Raw genomic sequence first — 20965 nt, 5'->3', positions numbered from 1 at the left:
CAAGAGTTTTAAAAGAAACCTCTTAGACACCTTCTCTATTTTTATTCTGTGAATCCTTATCTACAAAGCCAGCTTTTTTTTTAAGTATGAAGTCAAATGTTTTTTGGAGACCTTGTTTTCAGAGAGATAAATTCTGTTAGTTTAATTAATTTCAAGTCCGTTTTTTGGCTCAGCAACCAGGTCCTGTCCTCCTCCACATTTTTGAAAATCCTTCAAGCTTCGACTTGATAATTTTACTCACTCGCTTTTATTTGCTTATTTCATTTTTTTGGTCGTTGCCACGAGACAGAGCAGGGTCAACTTAGCTCCAGGAGACCTGGACAAACATGCTCAAACAACTTCAGCATTTTTAACAGATGGCAATCATTTATCTTTTAATTTTTTATCAGAAGAACCACTGGTTCATCCATCCTTCATCTAGTTATAAATGCCAAAAGAATAGATTTGCATAAATTATTGGAAATGATGGACTTTTTCTTGGCTTTTATTAGAAAGTGGAGACTCCAGGATCTGTCTATTTTCTACACAGCCTATCCTGTATGGGGTCACAGGGGTCTGGAGTCTATCCCAGCTGTCATTTGACTGACATACAGAGACAAACAACCGGGCATGCTCACACTCACACCTACGGGCAATTTAGAGTCACCAGTTGACCTTACAAGCGTGTTTTGGTCTGTGGGAGGAAGCTGGAGTTCCCGGAGAGAACCCACTTAGCACAGGGAGAGCATGTGAACACCACACAGAAAAGCCCTGACCGGGATTCCAACCAGGAACCTTCCTGCTCTGAGGCAACAGTGCTGACCCCTGTGCGGCCTTGGCCTCTAAATTGTTAAACTCAAATAGTCAAATTACTGTCTGGTTGTTGTTCAAGCTTTAAAACATTCATATTAACTTCATAATTATTCCTAGAATATCAGAGGGGCTGAAACATTTACAAGTTGCTCAGAAATGCCTTCTATCTTAAGGGTTTTTCACTGCCAAGAACCTCATTCTCCTGTTTTAGAAGAAGAAAGAAGTGACAACTTCTAAATTAATGAAGTTGGGAGAAACAAGAGATAATTGCATTTATTTCTATGAGCAAACTAGAAAAATTTGAGAAGATTGAGCACGTATTGATCTAGTTTTTGCAGAACTTAATTATCATTCAAACTTTGCACATGCGATGTCAGGTGGGACCCTTTTGGAGAGTTGAGGCCTGGAATTAATTCATTCTTGTTCTGTTGCTCACTTTTAATTTGGTGGAAAGACATTTTTGCCTTCTGTCATGGAATAAATAATCAGCTTTACTGATGCTGTAGGATGTGATGTCAGGCCTTTAACAAAATTTTGGTTATTTAAAGAAAAAGGTCACCATCAGACCCGGTGTACATGGCTACACTTTTTTTTTACCAAGAAGTTGGCTGCAGCTTTACTAAGGTGACTGGTATAGGTACTTTGCAGATGACCAGATGAACTCTTGATAGAAGCTAAGTGATTTCTGCATTGACAGATGTTACCAAAAGGCCATGTTTTGGGCTGTTTCTGGATATGCTACAGGGTCAAAGTGCAACAATAAAAACATTCTTGAGCTACTTTTTTCTGTCCTGAAAAAAGTAAAATATTCAGGCAAACCAAAAAGAAGAAAGAAAAGTTTAACAAGCTCAGAAACAAACGACAGCAGGCATGGATTTAAAAAAAAATCTTTCTCTAAAGCCTGGAGGTGTTGTGTCATCCAACGCATCCACAAAATGGTCCAGTTTGGTTCAGTACATTTTGTCGTGGTTTAGCACATTAAACTCTGATCTTACCCATGTTTCGTCAGCTGATGTCAGCCTAGCCTCTCTTGGTGGAAAATCTGTCTCTTTTAAGAGATTGGCTCAGCTCAGTAGAGCTGGTTGTTTGGCTCTCAAACAGCTCCTCATTTGGCAACAGTTTGGCTTTTTAAATGTGGATTATAAAACGACAAAGAAAGGAGGAAAGAAAACTGGCACTCAAATGGGAACAGGCAACCATGGCTTACATAAAAGAGCCATTTTATAGAGCAGGATTAAACGGCTCACGATTGCTCTTTTGTTTATTCCATAAGGTTAATCTGGTCGATAATACATTACCATTTCAATTAAAAACACGAGGAATCCGTAGATGTTAAAGGGACACAGCTAGCCTCTTAGCACAGTACAAGACTCCTCAAGACTCTTGTCTCCCTTCATCTGGATAAACAATAGGCTCTAGGAGCTCTGCAGGACTGCGTAATTTGTGATATTGATCACCTTCACACAAGGTAAATTGGACAACTGGGGGGGGGGGGGGGCAATTTTTTGTAAAGTGTAGGGATTGTACGCCCTTCTGCAGTGTAGAGATCCATTTAGAGCTGTAAAATACTAACTTTCCTCCATTGCCATTCATCCTTAATGGCTGTCCCTCACTTCCTGACCCCCAACAAACATTCTGATTCATGAGACTGCAAAAAACCAGTACTAGTATAGTGTTAAGGCACAAACCAGACAAGCAGGGTTTGGTGCCACTTTTTAACCACTTTCATCCCTTGTTTAAATGCGTATTTCAAGAAAACAAAACCATACCATTAGTGTTGCCATTGGAAGCGAGAGGTTTGGCTGAAAACTTCTTAGTAACAACAAGAAGTGACAGGTGGAGGAGGGCTGTGAGTCCATCTCACAACAATTAGCTCAACTACCATACTGTAGCTACGGTTTAAACCTTATTCCTTGGTAGATTCCAGAAAACATACTGAGGTTTCTATACCAGGGCGACATATATTCCAAATTTTACATTATACTGAATTTTTATGTGGTTGCTATGTGAAGATTGAACATTTTTAGGGGAGGAAGATGAGGTTGGGGTTGCTCCTCCAAGATGCTCTATTTTACAAAGCGAGTAAATTTCAAGAAAATTTCAACTGGGAGTCAGCAGCATAATCAAAACCCACTAGTCCACCATTGTTGTTGTTGTCTTCCTGCTTGCGCATCGCTGTTGACTGCAACCGTAAGGCCCAACCCTTTTTTTAGAGGGAGTTTCGTATTGTAATTTTACATGACAATAAAAAAAGTGGCATTTTTAAAGTTTACACTCTGTAGCCGATTTTCAAAACTTAAGTGTTGCTATTTTTTGGTAAAACCACTGTTGTTTAAATATGGCGGACTGACAAAGTCCTGTCAGCTTATACAAAAGTACTTTCCAGTCTGGCAGAAAACTTCTCTGGTATCCATCAATTCAAACAGATCTATGCAGTAGTAAATTAAACCACTTATGAGGCATTTTTAAGATACCGTACTTAAAAGCAGGATCATTAGGTTAAAAGAACTGAAAACATTACATAGCAAGCAAAAACACTAACTCTGGGCTAAAACTGCCTCCAACAGTTGCTTCAATAATATTCACCTGTCTGTAGTGATTAGTAAGTCATGTGCTAACTTTGTCAATGCATGATATCACATAAAAGATTTTAACTTGTCAGATCAGGCTGTAGACCAACACTATAATAAGGGGTTCTGTACTAAAAATCATAAAAAGGTTGTCATGTTGTGAATCTGAAACAGAGATCACTTCACTGTAATATCCTCTGCCTGTAGTTAAACCTCACTGTGTTAACTTATTCCAGACATGTTTTTAAAAAAGGTGATTATGTAAAAATGAATCCGTCTTCAGCTGATCTTCTCGAGGAATTTGGAAGCAGCAGTTCTCCCACAGGGAACACGGAAACAAACGGAGGAAGGTGAAAAATCTTTGCGAGCATAACCTCAATTTCTTTCAAAGGATTTGAAGATCTGTCTAATCCAGGTCGTCTGTATAAGCGGCACTGTGCAGATACAGTGGGGGCTCTGCATGTGTCTGACTGATAATGTTGGCTCAGACTTACAACAGCAGATATAGAAGAAAGTGTCAGTATTAGATTTTTCTGCAGAAATAGTGCAGAGGAGAAGGCGAACCAAAGATGGATGTAACAGTGAAATATGACGGCGCAGGGGGTTGGTGTTTACTCATTGATTTTAACCGGTCATGATTTGCAGGTTGTATTTATTGTTTGCACAGTTATCAGTTTTGGGATTAGCTTGTCTCAGATCCTGATGGAAAGACTGGACTTCTCCATCTTCTCTGTCTGAGTTTGATTCCACTTTATCAAATAGTTCTCGTCCAGCATCAGTGCCTGACCTCAAAACTGCTCTACAAGATGAATGGGCACATATTCACACAGAAACACTCCAAAATCTTGTGGAAAGCTTTCCGAGAAGAGCGGAGGCTGTTACAGCTGACCCCCCCATCAGAAAGTGTAAAGATAAAGAATGATGAATGTCTGAGTCTGCATGATAGTCTTGCTCCCTGTTCATTCGGGGACATTTTTATAATGGTACTTTGCTTTTAAGGAGATCAGAAAGAAAGTTGGAGAACTTCTACCAGCTGACATTTTATCAGGGACTGGATGTTATGTTCTTTTTTATTTGTGAAGATTTTCAGGACATTTTGAGACTTTCCTTTTATCATTTTGTTCTTGACGGTGTAAAGTGATGAGCCAGTTTTGATGGTTGATTGTTTTTTGATTTAAAAAGTACTGGCTTCACGCTTCTAGTCGGGTTTTGGCTTGAACATTTTGTGAGCTGTGATTCTTTTTATTATTTACACCCTTCTTCTCTGTGGGCTGAAAATTTCTCAGCTAGCCTTTCTGCCCTTTTTGTGTCTGAGGTTTGACTTAGGTTGCACTCTGTATTTGCAAGGGAAAACCCAAGCCTTACATAATTTGCAGAGGCTGCTGCTGCTTGTGAGTAGCACGAGTTTCACACTTGTGTAGCATGAGTTTTTCACCCCAAGCTCCTCATTTCTCAATTACCTCCGCTCAGGCGTTTGTTTTTCCTTTAAACTCCAGTACATTTATATATATATATATATACTGACTGGGCGTCCCGTTCAGTCAGATGCCTATCACATTTCTAAAGGAGAGCCGTTTGGCCCGGGGCTCCTTCGCTGGTGTGGGTGTCCTCTTAATGGGTGTCCATTCAGTGCCCTAATGGGCCCTTTATCAACCCCTGCTAACAGCACAGCGATCATAGCAGGAAAAGCCTCTGGCGACCTTGCTCGCTTTTGTTCCGGCCAACTGGAGCGTAAAAGGCTTTGACAATGACAATGTGGAGATAGAGCAAAAGAGAGAGAGACATAGAGGGAGACGTTTCTCAATCCTTATGTAGTTAAGGAGCTGGAGTGGCCTGGATTTCACTTGTTTACTGGGTTTTGATAGCATCTATTTGACCTTTGGCCTCAACACCACATGTGTTGAGTCTACAGCTCAGTGGCTAGCGGAGAGATTATCTAACTGGGTTACATGGTGTCCTGAGGAAATTTCAGATGTTCTACTATCAAGGATGAAACAATAATGAAGCTTTAAATTTTCACCTTTAGGTTAGAGAAAGGCTCACCTTCTCGTGAAAAAGTTTAGGAATAAAGAAAGACTAAAGCTGAAAAGGTTTCAAAATTTGAAACTAATGGCCCAAAATTTTTGACATTGAGTAAAATCTTTGAAAAATTACAGTAGAGTTGTTTTATGCATTCTTCTTTAGGTTTAAAAAAAAGCTTGAAATTGCCTAAGAAAAATATAAAATATGGATGCACAAAAGGGAATTTTTGACAACAGCTGATTTGTCAATATTTACAAATTATTTTCAGCCAAAACTGATATTAATACTGATATCTTAATGTAGTTCAGATCTAAAACATCAGGTTTAAAGGTTTAAAGTTTGAGAATGAATAATCTGCTGATACTGATATCATGCTGATAATATTGTGCGTCTAGCTAATGAGAAATGAAGTCCAAGCGTTCTAAAGTTCAAACCACTGTGAAGAGAGGAAGCTAACAACCTGTATTCTCAGAAAATTTGAGAAATTTTTTTGATATCAAAAAAAGAAATTACATTTGAGATGGAAGCAAGCTCAGTGTTACCAAGAAAGAAAGATACAAACATAGGAAGATGCCAAAACGTTTTAGGTTTGAAAAGTTACCTGTCATTTTTACAGAAAAAAAAAAAAAACAAAATAGAAAATTCTCAGCTAGCTCAACCTTTAGCTAGCTGCTAATTTTCTTTATTTGGGGAATTCTTCAATGTCAAGTCATATCTAAAATGGAGTAGTTTGTGCTATGATGCGCATGTTTAGCTGGCTAAAGTCTAAATTTGGATATAGAATCAGCTGGTGCAAAATTTATAAGTTGGCTAAACTAAAAAAACATCATCTTTAATAATAATGGGCCTAAAATTGTTTTCAAATGATCTTTCAAACTGAAGTGAAGAGCTGTCCTAGGCACTTTGTCCAATGTAAACATGAGAGGCTTAGAGATTAGCATGTTGTAAGAACAGTGCAGGGACATCTTTTAAACTAGAAACTTGAAATAAAGATGTATGTAGCCTGTTGAGCGTTTCTCTTATGTACTCAACCAAAGTGACAAGAAAGCACACTAAGCATGGGATGAATCTGTTAGCTGCTAACACTTAACTTAGCATCCCGGGCTCACAAAATACTGTATTTACCAACTGACACAATGACCCTGTGATGAATTTGACTGTTTTTGAATATTCTTAGTTTGTGCAAAGTTGTTAAAAAGCTGCGCATCAACAGTGAAGAAGAAAAAGACTGCAGAGCCTAAAACAGTTTCAACTTCATAAGATATTTACTGTAATTTGAGAGATGTTTTTTGTTTGTTGTTCTTGTAGCAAATGGGTTTGGAAAAGAGAGATATACTGTATGTGCATAAAGGTTTTAAGGCTCAAAAAGTCAATGCATCCTCTAGCTAGCAGCCAGTTTCCTTTTCATGTTTGAGGTATTTTTTAACATCATGTAATGTCAAATACAGAGTAGTTTGTATAAGGATTGCACCGTTAGCATGCAATCCTCATCCAGTCAAATGATCTTTTAAAATTGTAATAAAGTCTTTTTTTCTAACTAGAAAATGGAATTAAAGCTATATGTATACTGTTGACGGTTCCACTGACGTATAGCATGGTATTAAGTTAAGAAGAACAAAGACTGTTGGAGCTAGCTGCTAACTTTGGCCACATTTTACCAAGCACACTGGGCTCACAACATAAATATCTACTGACACAGCAGCCCTGTGATGAATATGATTATTTTCTGAGCGTTGCCTTCTCTTTAGACTAGTCAGAAGTTAATTGTTTAATTTTTGTAATACACTGGGTTTGGAAAAGAGATATATGCATACATTATATGCAAACTTTTAAGGTTTTAAGACTTAAATAGTCGATGTAGAGAGGGAGCTAGCAGCAAGATTCAGATGAAATCTGTGAAGTACTGAAATATCTGTAAGGAAAAAAAATACATTTAATACAAGGGTTGTTTGTGCCTTATAAGCTTCGTATACTTTTTGAAAAGCATCAACTTTACTGGAATGAAGGATTTGAGCTCATAAAGATGCTAAAGCTGTCAAGGTTTCAGAGTTCAAACCATTAACGTGGCAGGGAAGGTAGCAGCTAGTTTCCTGACAAAGTCTGGGAAAACCTTTTCACATCAAGGAATAAATTATATTGCATATAGGCTGGTTTGTGGTGATTTACTTTTAGTTTAAAGCAAATTCAACTTTGCCATGAAAAGGATAAGAAGAAAGAAATATGCTAACACTGTCAAGGTTTCAAAGTTCAAACCATTAACGTGGAGAAGAGGCTAGCAGCCAAATCATTACTCTGAGACACACAGCGCTCCTCAATGCCTCAATTAGTCCGTCCCAAACACGTTCTAAAGATTCAAGCATTTCCTCGCAGGACCTTCAAATTGCCTGAGATATATGGCGTGAAATTAGGTCAGAAAATATTGTGTAGTGTAAGTTTGCAATAAGATGAAAAGGCTTTTTAATAACGGCTGCTTTTTTAAAAACTCTCTTTGATGTTGAGAGGAGTGCTCTGATTGGCCGGTCTGGAGATGAATGACTGATACAAAGTGATAATCCCAACCACTGGAGGGTTCAAAGGACTTGCTAATGTATGCCACACTATCAGCTTTTAAAATGATCTCTGTACCCTGTTTTTTAAAAACACAGTGGGGTATTGGGGTTAAACTGGGATTTGGATGTGAAGGCGTCGAGGATTTCTTGATTCAAATGATTTCATGTTTCTTAATTGTTTCATTCACACATTACCCTTTATTTGGCCCTTTCTAGCTCTATTTGTACATGTTGTCACCTATTTTAAATCTTTTGTATTTCCTGGGTTCCCATCAGTTTCTTGTGTTCTTTATAGTCCATTTATGCTGACAGCTCACATACAGACCGTTCCTGCTTTTCCATTTGAGCTTTTCACTCACCTCCACTTTAGGTGTTCGAAATGGCATCACAAGTGGATTTGAGATTGCTCACGGCATTTTTACGAGCTGACCTGTTTCTTGACGCCATTATCTGAGGAGCACTTCATATGCTGTTATTAAGGGAGTACACTTGGTACTTTTTAAAGAAATAAGTGAACAGCTGTGGATAAGTGGATAACACAGTTTTTGTTAACCTCTCACCTTGTGTGATATCCAAAAGGTTTAAAATTTGACTTCTGGTGTACTCCTAGTGTTGTGCTGTTCAGAAACCTTTTCAGATTGGTGCCTTTGGCTGTTTTGATGGATGGATGGATGGATGGATGATGGATGGATGGGTGGATGGATGATGGATGGATGGATGGGTGGATGGATGATGGATGGATGGATGTTGATGGATGATGGATGGGTGGATGATGAATGAATGATGGATGTCTGGATGGATGATGGATGGATGGATGGATGGATGGATGGATGATGGATGTCTGGATGGATGATGGATGTACAGCACTTTCAGCAATATAGTTGTACAGGAGGGTGGCCATTACTTGCCATTGCACATGCACAAGTTCTGGAATGTAAAATCAGAAGAAAAACAACATTGTCTTGCATGTCTTACTGTGTTGTTAATGAGTAGCAAACTGCTTGTGTGAGTTTGTGCATGTGTGCATCTCTGTTTCCAAGCTGAACTACAGTATGTGTGCCTCAGATAAGAGCTTTTATTCTGCTACCTATAGCAAATGAGGAATGTGTGCAGAAGACCATGAATTACTCATGAGTTCTGGTGTTGAACTCTTATTTAATGATAGCCGTGCAGGAACCGCTCTGTACCTCTCGCCTGTCTCAGTCCTCATCTCCTTTGATGAATGAGAAACAAGTCCAGAGAAGAGGAGAGGGAGTCAAAACTTCCCCTCAGCTGCTCCCAAAATGTCTTGTGCACCGAAGTCTTTCAGAAAGTGCACCATAGACACAAACCGTACAAGCCAGAATCGCACTTCTCAGTGCATGATGTATGGCCTGGTGCACTTCCTTGTCAGATGGCCTACTACTCTGAACACTCACCTACAGCACGCTACGAAACAGCATTCCTCCAAATGGCCCTGCGCCGAATATACACACACTTTGTCAGGTCTGCACGTTGTGTGAAAAATGGGCTTTATGTTTTCCTCCGCCTGCTCAACCTAAAAGTCTGGAGATTAAAACCTCGGCACACTGAGCCCCTTCACACTACAGCAGGCTCTGACTCATTCCAATCCACCGTTCATTTCAGTCCTCATTTCCTTTACATTATACACACCATTAAGCATATTAAGTTGAACGCCAGGCATCGCGCTGTCCTACGTTCTTAATGATGAAGCTATTTTTGTATAACGACTAGGTGCGTCAATAAAAGTTGGAGAAAACAACACGGATCGTCAAATTAAGAGGACATAATCCATGTACTTAATCAGTGTAAGAAAGAAGGCTGCAACCATTCTTACCTACTCAAAAAGACACAGTAGAACAGTGTTACTCAACCCTGCTCAACCAAAGAGCCAAATTGACGAAAAATGCCTTTGCAAGAGCTATAAGCTAGTTGAGAAAAGTGGCAATAAAGGGTTAAATTGGCAATAAAAATAAGTGAAAGGTGGAGAAATTTGGTCAAACAGCTGCAAAAAATTGGCAAAAATGGGTGCAAAGTGACATAGAATGAGTTCCAGGTGGTCAAAAATGTGTCAAAAATTAGTGTGAAGTGACTTAAATGGGCAAAAAAGCTGTAAAAAGCTTAAATGGGTGAAAAGTGTAAAAAAGGGGGAACATTTCAAAAACACAGGCTAAAGCTGATGGAAAAGGGTAAAAACGGGGGAAAAGTGGCAGAAAAAAATGGTAAAAATGGGCTAAAAGCAGCAGAAATTGATTAAAAGTGACAAAAATTAAAAAGGGACAGAAAATTGCAAATAGGGGCAATGGAAATATACAGAGAAAAAAATAAAGTAGGACAATCAAGTTTGACCATTAAAACCTACTGTATAAGATTGGGAAACTAACTGATTAATGTGACTTGCAGTGGATAATTTCTGAGGTCAAAATTTCCATTTTTGAGGTTTTCTGGGGAGAAATATTTCAAACTAAGACATACAAGAGATGTAAAAAACATCACAAAAGAGCCACATGTGGCTTAAGAGCCACGCGTTGAGTATCACCGCTGTAGAGTGGTTTTTGGTCACAAAAATTTCACCTGTTTGCCATTCTAGTGTTGGATAGCCTCTGACATTCACTGATCAGCCCTAAAAACGTGGTTTTGGCCAATCTATTGGATGTCTGAGTAAGTTGTTTTCCAGTTTTCCAAATGATGTTTGCAAAAAGTGAAAAATGATGGATCAGCACCCATTGATAGCAACATCTGAGGTTTAACTGAGGAGGACCCTACAAATCACTCATGGATTTTCTGGTACCAACTTCTTTCTCAGACTCCAAGTACTAATAAGATTTAGCTTATCTTAAAGCCTGTGCTAAAAACAAACAAACAAACAAAAAAAAACATAACAAATATATTCAAAAACTGAGATTTTGAAAGGAAAAAAAACATTATTTAGATCAGTATTGAAACCCCTCTTAATCAAAGCCTTGCATACTGTACAGATTTTCATACACTGGTGGGTATTACAGTTTAAATACTAAAAACAAAATGGTAGAGGATTTGCATTCAGGTTAATGGTACAGTGCACAAAGCAAGGACTATGAAAACATGGTTTGATGAGTTTGGTGAGGAAGAAGTCCACACAGAGCCCTGACCTAAACCCCAGGATGAACTGGAATGGAGATTGCAAGTCAGGCCTTCTCGTCTAACATCAGTGCCTGACTTCAGAAACGCTCTACAGAATGAATGGGCACAAGAGACTCTGAACTCTTCTGGAAAGGCTTTCAAGAAGAGTGGATGCTGTTCTCTATCTTCCACATTAAAATGCATGTATTTGAATGCAATGTCATTACAATCCTTGTTGGTGTATTGATAAGGAGGCTGAATTCTTGTGTCTATAGTTGTTAAATGACTTTTACTTTAAAAACAATATCAAGTCGCTTTGAAATTATCCTCTGGGGGTTTAAAATGTTTGCATGTAATGTAATGCAAACATTGTATTGTAGCCCAAGCAAAGAAGTGGAACGATGGACCGTAATCGCTAATTTTAGAGCCACAGCGATTAAAGCTAGAGTCACTCCTCTTTGCCCTGGTGTATTTATTTCCTCTTGTGATAACACCTTTTCCACTATTAGCAAGCTGTTGGCAAATCGCCCTCTAAGTCTCTGGTTGTGGAATTCAGTGTCACTCCCAACCTTTCACCCAGAGCCAATCCCTACATGACAAACATGCATACCCCACAGTGCCCTGACACCCTCCTTCTCCCTTTCCGGTCTTTGCTGCTGCTCTTTCTTTCACTCTGGGTCGTCCTCTGGGGGACAAGATTCATGTAGTCCCACACGCCCTGGCTCATGTTTCCTGCTGTGTGCCCAGCCGGCAGAGCTGCCCAGCTCCTGTGTTTCCAGCTGTCCCCTGGTTCTCACTCTCTCCGTCTCTGTGTCCACTGGCTGCCAGTAACCAGAGCACTGTGACTGCGTCTCTGTCTCCATGTAGTGACCTTCCCTCTCTTACTGTAAGATGAGTCGTCACATACCTCCTTCTCTTTGTTGTCTTGACTTCCGCGCTCTATTTCTGGTTTATATCCATCAGGAAAGGGATCTGATATTTACATGGGGGACATTTCTCTTACTTAACTTTCTGGTTTAGGAGCTTAAATACTGATAAAAAGTTGTAATATTGTATTCTAAATTAGAGAAGAAAATAAAGGGTGGATATTTGACATCTACAATTTTAGTGTTTCTCAGTTGAAGTAGGGCTATGCAACTTTCAAAGCAGATTTTATAACCAGAACAAATGCTCCCTATGCAACATAACTGCAACCAATTTCAACTGATGACATAAATCTTAAAAATGTTTTGGCCCTTACTTTTTTATACAGTTGAACAAATGATAACTTGTCTTCAGTTTGGAAGGTCCATCGGTTCTCCTTCATTTGTTATTTCATGACAAGTCATCCAAATAAAGTCCTTTAGTGGACATCAACCCCTTTGTGGTAGCAGGGATAACAAGGAAAAGGCTTTTAAAAACAGTGATGAACATGTTAAAGCCCCTGAGGGACACATAAATGAGGAGTGTTTGCCAAAGGGCTGTAAAGAAAGAGCTGAAAACAACAAACCAAAGGGTACATTTGTTATGTCAGTGTCTAGAATATCACATGTTAAGCCTCTAATCAGCAATATCTCCATATAAAACTATATCAACTCTTTAACCCACTAGCTACTGTTAGCAGCCTTTTTCTAGCTAGTATGACAGGAGGTTTACATTTTTAGTTTTGTTTATTCGTTTACGAAGTTCTGCACCAAAATAATGTACAAACTAATTCTCATTCAAGTCTCAAGAAGAGAAAAGATGCTAGCTACCAGATTTAGCCTACTATCTAAAACACATTCATCTATAGTCAGCTTCCCAAACTTTTCAGCCAGTGACCCCCAATATAACAGCGTCAGGGACCAGGGACCCCCACCTGGTCAAAGTGTACAATGTTGCTGAAAGCATCCTGTACAAATTTACATTTTAGGTAGTTTTTGTATATTGTCTTGCAACCCCCTGAGGGTCCTGCCCCCCACTTTTGGAACCACTGATCTATGGGCACGTGCTTACACATACTCGGGATGTAATGCTCCATTGATGTTTTTACATTAACTTGTAGGTTAATTAATCCATCTGATTGATATCAAGTCAAAACATAGATCTACACATCACCTTTAAGCTACGCTTTTATTTTGAAATTTCTCCTGCAAGCTCATTGGCAGTTTCAGCCACGCAGCATGTCTTCAACAAGCTAGCCGTAGCAGCATTTGCTAACAGCTAATAGCTGAGATAAAGAGGATATCCACTCCTCTCTTAGCTTTGTGGATGTATTTCAGGACAGAGACTACTCCAGGACAGGACTTTTGCCCTCTACCTCTGCCTTTTTTTATCGAAATACAACCGCCTTATGAGAGCGGATTAAAAAAACATTCTCCCCTCATTATGGCTGAAGTAATGTGAGTGGTGTCTGATAGAGACTCTACAGTTAAACCGAGAGGGAAAAGTCTGCTTCTTTGTAACTCCACTGATACACTGATTGTAGACTTCTAGACATCTGCTCTCTTTGTATCCCCCCTCCTTCTGTCTCATTATGAGGGCGCTCATAAGAGAGTATCCTTTAAAATGAAACTTTGTCCTAATCTCTCCATTAATCAAAATCAAGATTGCAATAAATCTTAAATAATATAGATTTGTTACCGTTACTTTACATGCCACGGGTTTAATCTCATTTAAATATCATACTGCATTGCAAAATATCAAATAAAGTATTTGCTGCAGGCCCCTTTTCAAAGTATAAAGGGTTGATATTGAGCAGGAATAGCCATTTATGCCCACATCTGTGTGAAATATATTAAGAAAAAATCTGAAATAGGAAAACAGAGGCTAAAAGACTTGCTAGTGATAGCTAACTAGCTGTCAAATGTGCAGTTTTAGTGTGAAATACCGTCACATTTCACTGTACATTGTCTTTACAGTTGCTGGTTAATGAAGAAGCAGACTAATGATAATGAATTGTCAGTCATCCTTGATTTACATGATTTAAAACCTGGAATGCAGTATGATTAGCGTCCCACACTGAGCTTTATGTAATCAGAAAAAGACTGCTCTGTGAATATGGTCAATTCTTCACATTTTCTCCTCCCAGAACTCATACTTTTCCTCCACTTTTGACCCCCTCTCCCCCAATCCCTTTGCTTTTCCGCTTTTAAGTATGTAATGTGATCAGGTGCAGTGTGAGTGTGTGACCATCTTGGTTATATTCGCTTCAAAAAGTAGATTATGTCTGTGTCCTCCTCTCCTTTTATCCCTCCCTTATGTATTTCTCCTCTCTGTAATCCCTGCATTGCTGGATGAATAGCCGGATAGAGGACTAGAGAAAGCAGTTTTTAGATCCTTTTACTTTGAAAAAGTGGCAATACCAGAAAATATTCTATAACAAGGAAAAGTTCTGAATTAAAATCATTATTACAAATAATGTTAGAGCAATCTTCTTCATTTTGTTGTCTTTATTTCTTTCACACACTTAAATTTGTATCATTTATGCCCGCCAAGGCAGGCTAACTTTAGTAAGGGGGCATTTAAAGATTAAATCCACACTAGTAAAGCTGATGTTAAACATCTTAAATCCATTTTAGTCAATTTTTGATTGTTTCTGCCGCTAGCTTAGCATTAGCCACCATATTGCTTTGTCACATGGGCTGTGACATCCAATGGCTGGCTGTTTAATTGTTTTATTTTCTAACTGGGCATTTCAAGAAGTAGATGGGTAGAATGGAGAAAAAGAGAGACAGAGAGCCTGTGATGTGTCTCTCTGTGTCACTGCAGACAGGAACTGCTTTGTATAATGGCATAAATACATATTGCACAAAGAAGCACACAGCCTTTTTTGTAAATATTTAAATAGTTTGATGAATTTTCATCACAGAATGACTATTTTTTCACTTTTTTGCCATCAATAGAGGGGAGAACAAGTTTGTGCAAAAAAAGGTCTCTGTTATCGATTTCTGTGGGAAACACATAAAAATCTTTTAGTTTTCTGTTTTTTTTATCCTTCGGTTTCACAGTCCCATAAGGGTGTCAGAAAATATCGATACACTGAAATATTGCAATATTTTGTGGGGCAATACTGTATCAGTAATTTAAAATGCAGTATCAATATTCTATTAATGAATAATTTACTTTGTTGGTGCAGATGTTTGTGGTGTAATTTCACCCCCTGACAAACAGGTACTACTAGGTGGCACGCCTGTATCGGGATACGTATCTTATCACCAGATTCTTCCCAGTACACACCCCTAGAGTCCCATATTTTTTTTCGATTCAAGCAACAATACTGTAGCTTACATATTCTTAAAGCCAGGGATTTCCTGTAAGACAATAAGTCAAGGCAGGACAAAATGGTTAAGGGTTAAGCCAATGGTTGCTCTGTGGCAGCAGGAGCTGTAGTTAGCCTACCTGTTGATGGATTCTTCACACATTTACTAATTTAAAGAAGCTTTAGAAGTTCAGATCCAACTCACTCAACACATCTGAAAAACACACGAGGTATGTAATGTCAGTTCATCATAGCTTTGGTTACAAGATGAGGTCATTTGAACAGACATTTATAAAAACCTGTTACTTTATTGTGTTAAAATGCTCATTTTTATTTGAAGAAGTTGTCATTTTTGCTGCTTAACCCACTGGCTATTGGACTTTGGCTCATTAACCGCTAAATCCTTAATGACCCCTTCTTCTCCTTTTATTGCCATTCATTTTAATGAGATGTTTCTTTTTTCTCTTTCTTTTTTTCCCTTTTTATCCATTTTCATTTATTTGCTTTTCTCTTCGGCTGTATCCAAAATAACTCCCAACAGTGAATACGCCATTTTGTAGTGGTGTCCGGATTCTGAGTGGGTATTGTTATTCACTATATAGTGCGCTTGTTCTATCCCACAATGCATTGTGAAAAGTAGTGAACAACTGATGATCACTGGCCCAGCAAATATTCACCATCATGCATCATGGTTTCTGCTCTCAAACATGATGGACGAACGAGAGGAGCACAGGAACTCATATAAAAAGATTTTTTAGGCTTATTTTGTTTGGTTGGTTTGTAAGAAAATGTTCAGATTCAAAACAAAGTAACTTTATTTTCCTCCCGTGATGATTACAAGAAGGGAGACCATCATCTTCATCAGCAGAAATAAGTGATGATAATGTACTCAAAAATGTATATTATTTTGCCACTAAAGTCTCAACACTTTGTATCTATTGGTATTTTAGTTTTTTGGTGAAAAGTATCAGTATCAGTTTTCAGTGAAATTCCACTGTTAATTTCAATCCTCAGCCGTTGTCATGGAAATCTAAATCTTGTTGCTAAATGTTTTGATTGTGAGACGGTGATGACGTCATTGCCCGCAGCCAGAGTAGTGGCCAAAATCATTTTTGTCTTTTGTCATTGAGTCCACTACATGCTGCTCACTATATAGTGGATAGGGAGTAGGGAATGAGTGTGTGGTTTCAGACACACCCTTAATTTTTCTAGCACCTTTAAACATCTGCATACCAGCTTCATGTTGTTCACCCAGTGCTGCTGTGATTCAATATTAAATACAGAGTGTTCAATTTGGGTTGTTTTCTTGGTTTTTTCTTGAATTTGACTGAACTAAACTCAATTATAATTTGCATATAATAGGATGTTACATTACTTGCCTTGGAGTATCACCAGTTTAAATGGAAATAAAGAGGTATAGTTCTCTCAAAAAAGCCTGAAATTTATTTCCATTTTCACTTCTAAGATCCTTCAACCTTGTTCAACTCACCAAAAGCCTCAAAACAAAAACTGCCCTTGAAACAAAGCACTTGTATCTTCTCTCGTGATGCAGAATGGTTGAATGTTGGTACTTTACTGATTTAATCTGTTGATAACACAAAGAGGCTTTCGAAGCAGTAATGTTTGCAGCATGAAACTGTCTCTAATATTTTATATGTCCGGTGCATTACGCTTCCTTAACCTGCACTCACACTGCTTCTGCTCACTTACTATGCACATACAAGCACTCTCACACTCTGTCACACTCCATCATGGCCTCTAATAGGGTAAAGGCTGATGGAGCAGCCGGGTCTGCCCAGCAGACGGTGGTGAAGAGAATCTATATTCAGTCTCTGCACTTCTTCTTTCTCCTGCTCTGGAGCCGGATGAACTCAAGGGAATCCATGGAGCCAATAAACTGTACTGTGATCTATGAAGGCACCCTCCCTTGAATGCAATCCATACTCCACAGGGCACCGACTGTTTTTCTGTGAAGGCCGAGTGTCTGCGTGCAGTCGTTTTTTATTTGCGAACAAGGCCCAGCGGTTTAGTGGAGGTTTGTGTGCAGCATTGTGTGTGACAGGGAGCCGCTAAGTGAAAGCGACAGAGTCAGGGAGAGAAAAAGAGAGATTGGATTAGGTAATGAGGCGAGGTTTTCTCAGTGTTGTGGCTATCGGGTTACTAAAGGACGACTGCAGCAGAGAGGGAGTAACAACATTAGCGTCCCATAAAATGTGACTTCCCGTGAGAGCGACCTGGCTGCCACGTCTTCTCTTAGGTTAATGTGGTTATTATAAACATGTGGGCCTTTATTGATCCCTGTAGGAAAATTCTCTTTATGCAGAGGTCAGGAGGAGCTGCAGGATGAGTGCCAGAGCTGATAGGATATAGTGCCACACTCAGCGGTGACGAGTGATCACTGCATGATCATGGGCGCTCCACTTGTTCCACAAAATGAGTCCCTTTTGATGCATGTGTTGTACTGAAGTTGTCCTTTGGACATCACTTCAGTACAACACATCCTCTGCTTTTCTTGTGATCTCAAAAAGCTGCACATTTTGTCTTTCATCCCTCTAGTCAACAGACTGGGAGTGTCATGTTTTCTACTACTGGGTAAATGCTGCTTTAGACGATCGTTTGGCAGCATTTCAGAAAATATTTCTGTACTTTTTACAATCTATGGCAGCATGTTAAAGGCTGGCATGGCTGCAAAAAAATAGAGACTCATTTTTTGTTATCCAGCTGAACTTTTTCACAGTTCTCTCTGAGTAAAGCTTAGTAATTCAGATGGAGACAAGATAATCCTTATTTCATGGCATTGTGAAATAAGCCTATCATTGCTTATCATAATAGGAATGGAGAACTTTATGTGTTACAAAGTAAGGGGAAACTAGACCATGGAGAACTTTGCTAGTGGGGAAACGCCTAATAATGTCATCAACATGCATAACAATGTGTTTATATAAAGTATTCCCCACCCCTTGGATATTTCACCCTTTTATTAATTTTTTTCATCCATATTCCTGGCTACCATTACACCAGGAAGACCAAAGAACATTCCAAGTAACTCAGAGAAAAGGTTCTTAAAAGGTACATCAGGGGGATGAATACAAAAACATTTCTAAGGCACTGATCATCCCCTGGAGTTCAGTTAAATCCATCATGAAGAAATGGAAGGAGTATAGCATGTGTAATTCTGTCTAGATCAGACTGTCCTCACAAACGGAGTGATGGAGCAAAAAGGAAACTAATGAGAGGCCACCAAGACACCTATGACTACTCTGAAGGAGGTGTCAGCATCATACTGTGGGGAAGCTTCTCAGCATGAATGTAGTTAAATATAGGAAAATCCTAGAGGACAGTCTTATTCAGTCTGCAAGAGAAGAACAACTTTGGAGAAAATCTAATTTCCAGCAATGACCCAAAGCTACACAGAAATTGTTTAAAAGACAGCAAGGTGAATTTTCTGGAGTGGCCAAGTCTAAGCTCAGAACTCAATCCAATAGAGAATTCATGGCTGGACTTGAGAAGTGCTGCTCACTGCTGCTTTTTTGGGGTCAAAAAGGCCAGATTATATTGACCATGATTGGTTTATAAAATCAATAGAAGGGTAAAACATCCAAGCAGGTGAATACTTTTTATAGGCACTGTAAGTTGAGTTCAACCAAACTAGAAAGAAACCAAGTTAGTTAGCCGCTTGAAATTAACAATGGAGGTAACTTGCACCAAATATTGTATTATAGTATTTCAGAGTTTAATGGCAGTGTCAGTCCATATAAAGTGATCAAAATATGCAGATCAGGAAGTGCTTTAAAAATTTGAAGATGGTAAATATACCTGGATTGACTCTTCTGACTCTTGTTACTTTCCTGTTCAAGGTACGTTTGTGACCTTTATTGACAGGACAGCCTGAGGGATACAAGGAATAGAGGTACAGAAAGTAGGGGACAGTGGGGAGACGTTTGTCGTCTTAGTAAGGTGTTGAAAACAAAAGCCACCCTAAGTGGATAAGCAGTCACATGCACTTGCACTCCCATCAAATGTGTCCAGAACTCAAAGTCCCAGAAACTGCTTCTCATGCTTTGAGATAAACGCACGATACTTGTGCCCTGATGAAAGTACAAGCACTCAGTGAAGTGACCCCTAATTTTAATCATGCCTATCATGCAAGCTCAGCGACAATACAGATGCTACCACATGTAGGGCCCTATGATTTCCACGTTAATGGAATCACGGATGGAATTGCGGAATTGGCCAATAAAAACGGAATTTACAATTGAATGAATTTGACTGAAGTGCTGTGTTTTTTCTAGAAAGAGGAATGTATATCAGAGGGATATATTCCCAGGGGAACACTAAAGCGGGGCACAACTTGTCCCTCACTCACAAACACTCACCCCACCCCCTCCTAAACAATAACAGCATGTCAAAGCAGCTGCACAAAACACCAGCAAACATCACATAGCTCAACACAGGGCAGTACCGTGGGACTTAATGTTGCACCTTCAAGAAAACTCATCCATGCTTCAAGGTATTTTACTTCACCACACCACCTGAGCGGTGTGCCTCACCTCATGCGAGGCACACCGCTCACCCCTCAGAGGCTCAAAATCAAGTCGGACGGACCCGAGATTTTATGAAGTCCCGCAGTCTAAATGATGTTAAATTTGACTAACCGTTATCTTAATAATTCATCCCTTAGATACTGTAGTTCCCTTTGGTTGCTTAATGAGCCAACACGTGTCTGTATTAACGTAGTAGTCTGGTATGAGGCAGATGGACAGACAGTGAGGATAGAGAGAGACGAGGAGAAAAAAGTTACAGTCAGGAGTAGAACAATGCAGCATCAAACTGCATGCACTGTTACATATTGAGAGAGTAAAGAAAATTTTAGGTAGCAGGTTTACTTTTAGCCATTTAACTTTAATGTGACCTTCTCATTAAGTTACTATCACTCTGTGTTTGAGAGAACAGAAGGTTTTCTTCATTTACATATAAACATCAGTAAGGATGTGATTATACATGTGAATGTGTCGTGAAATGTTGGAAATATCTGACTGTTACACTGGTTATAATTATTTTATATCAGGGTTATCCAAACAACTGCTCCTGGGCCAACTGTGGCCCTATTTCAATAAATTTAAGGTTATTTCTATTTAATTAATGAACATTTTATTCATTTACATAAACAAGACACTCTTTTTTATGGTAAAATCAGTGGAAAGGTTAAAAAACGGAATTCCAAAAAATTATAATGGAGTTTTCAGTTAACAGTTAACAGTTTTCATAGGGCCTTATACATGGCCCTTCACAGACCTCCTAAATCCAATGATGTTGACTTATGCCCCACTCACACGAAGACAAAATGAAGAGTTTAGGCAAAAGCTTTTTGTCGTTTCGACATTTCATCCACATGGAAATGGCATTTTGGGAGGCCGTAAACGCTACTTTTTGAAACCGGGTCCCAGAGTGAACAAATCTGTATACACCTATAGTTTCGCCTCCGTCTGAACAGCCAAAAGGAATTTCCTGAAACGATTACGTCCTACATAGCATAGCCCGCTTAAGCCGCATGCATGGGTCAAGCCAATGTACTGCAGCGTTTTTAGTGGTTCCGTGCTTATGCGGACATTTCCTGAAACGATCCTGTGTTGACGGAAAACGTTTTCAAAATGAAATGGAAATATACCTTTATCGTCTGTGTAGCCAAGGCCTTAATCTGAGCAAGAGCT

General features: G+C 39.1%; 1 protein-coding gene across 3 annotated transcripts in view; it reads left to right on the top strand.

Moving 5' to 3' along the window:
- The window catches only part of LOC121524170 (exostosin-1c), a 165311-nt gene that overhangs the window by 42611 nt on the left and 101735 nt on the right, over window positions 1-20965 (top strand). The window lies entirely within an intron of this gene.

Source organism: Cheilinus undulatus, linkage group 16 (assembly GCF_018320785.1).
Source record: "Cheilinus undulatus linkage group 16, ASM1832078v1, whole genome shotgun sequence".
In the NCBI taxonomy this organism is placed as follows: Eukaryota; Metazoa; Chordata; class Actinopteri; order Labriformes; family Labridae; genus Cheilinus; species Cheilinus undulatus.
This window is presented reverse-complemented; position numbering and strand designations above follow the sequence as displayed.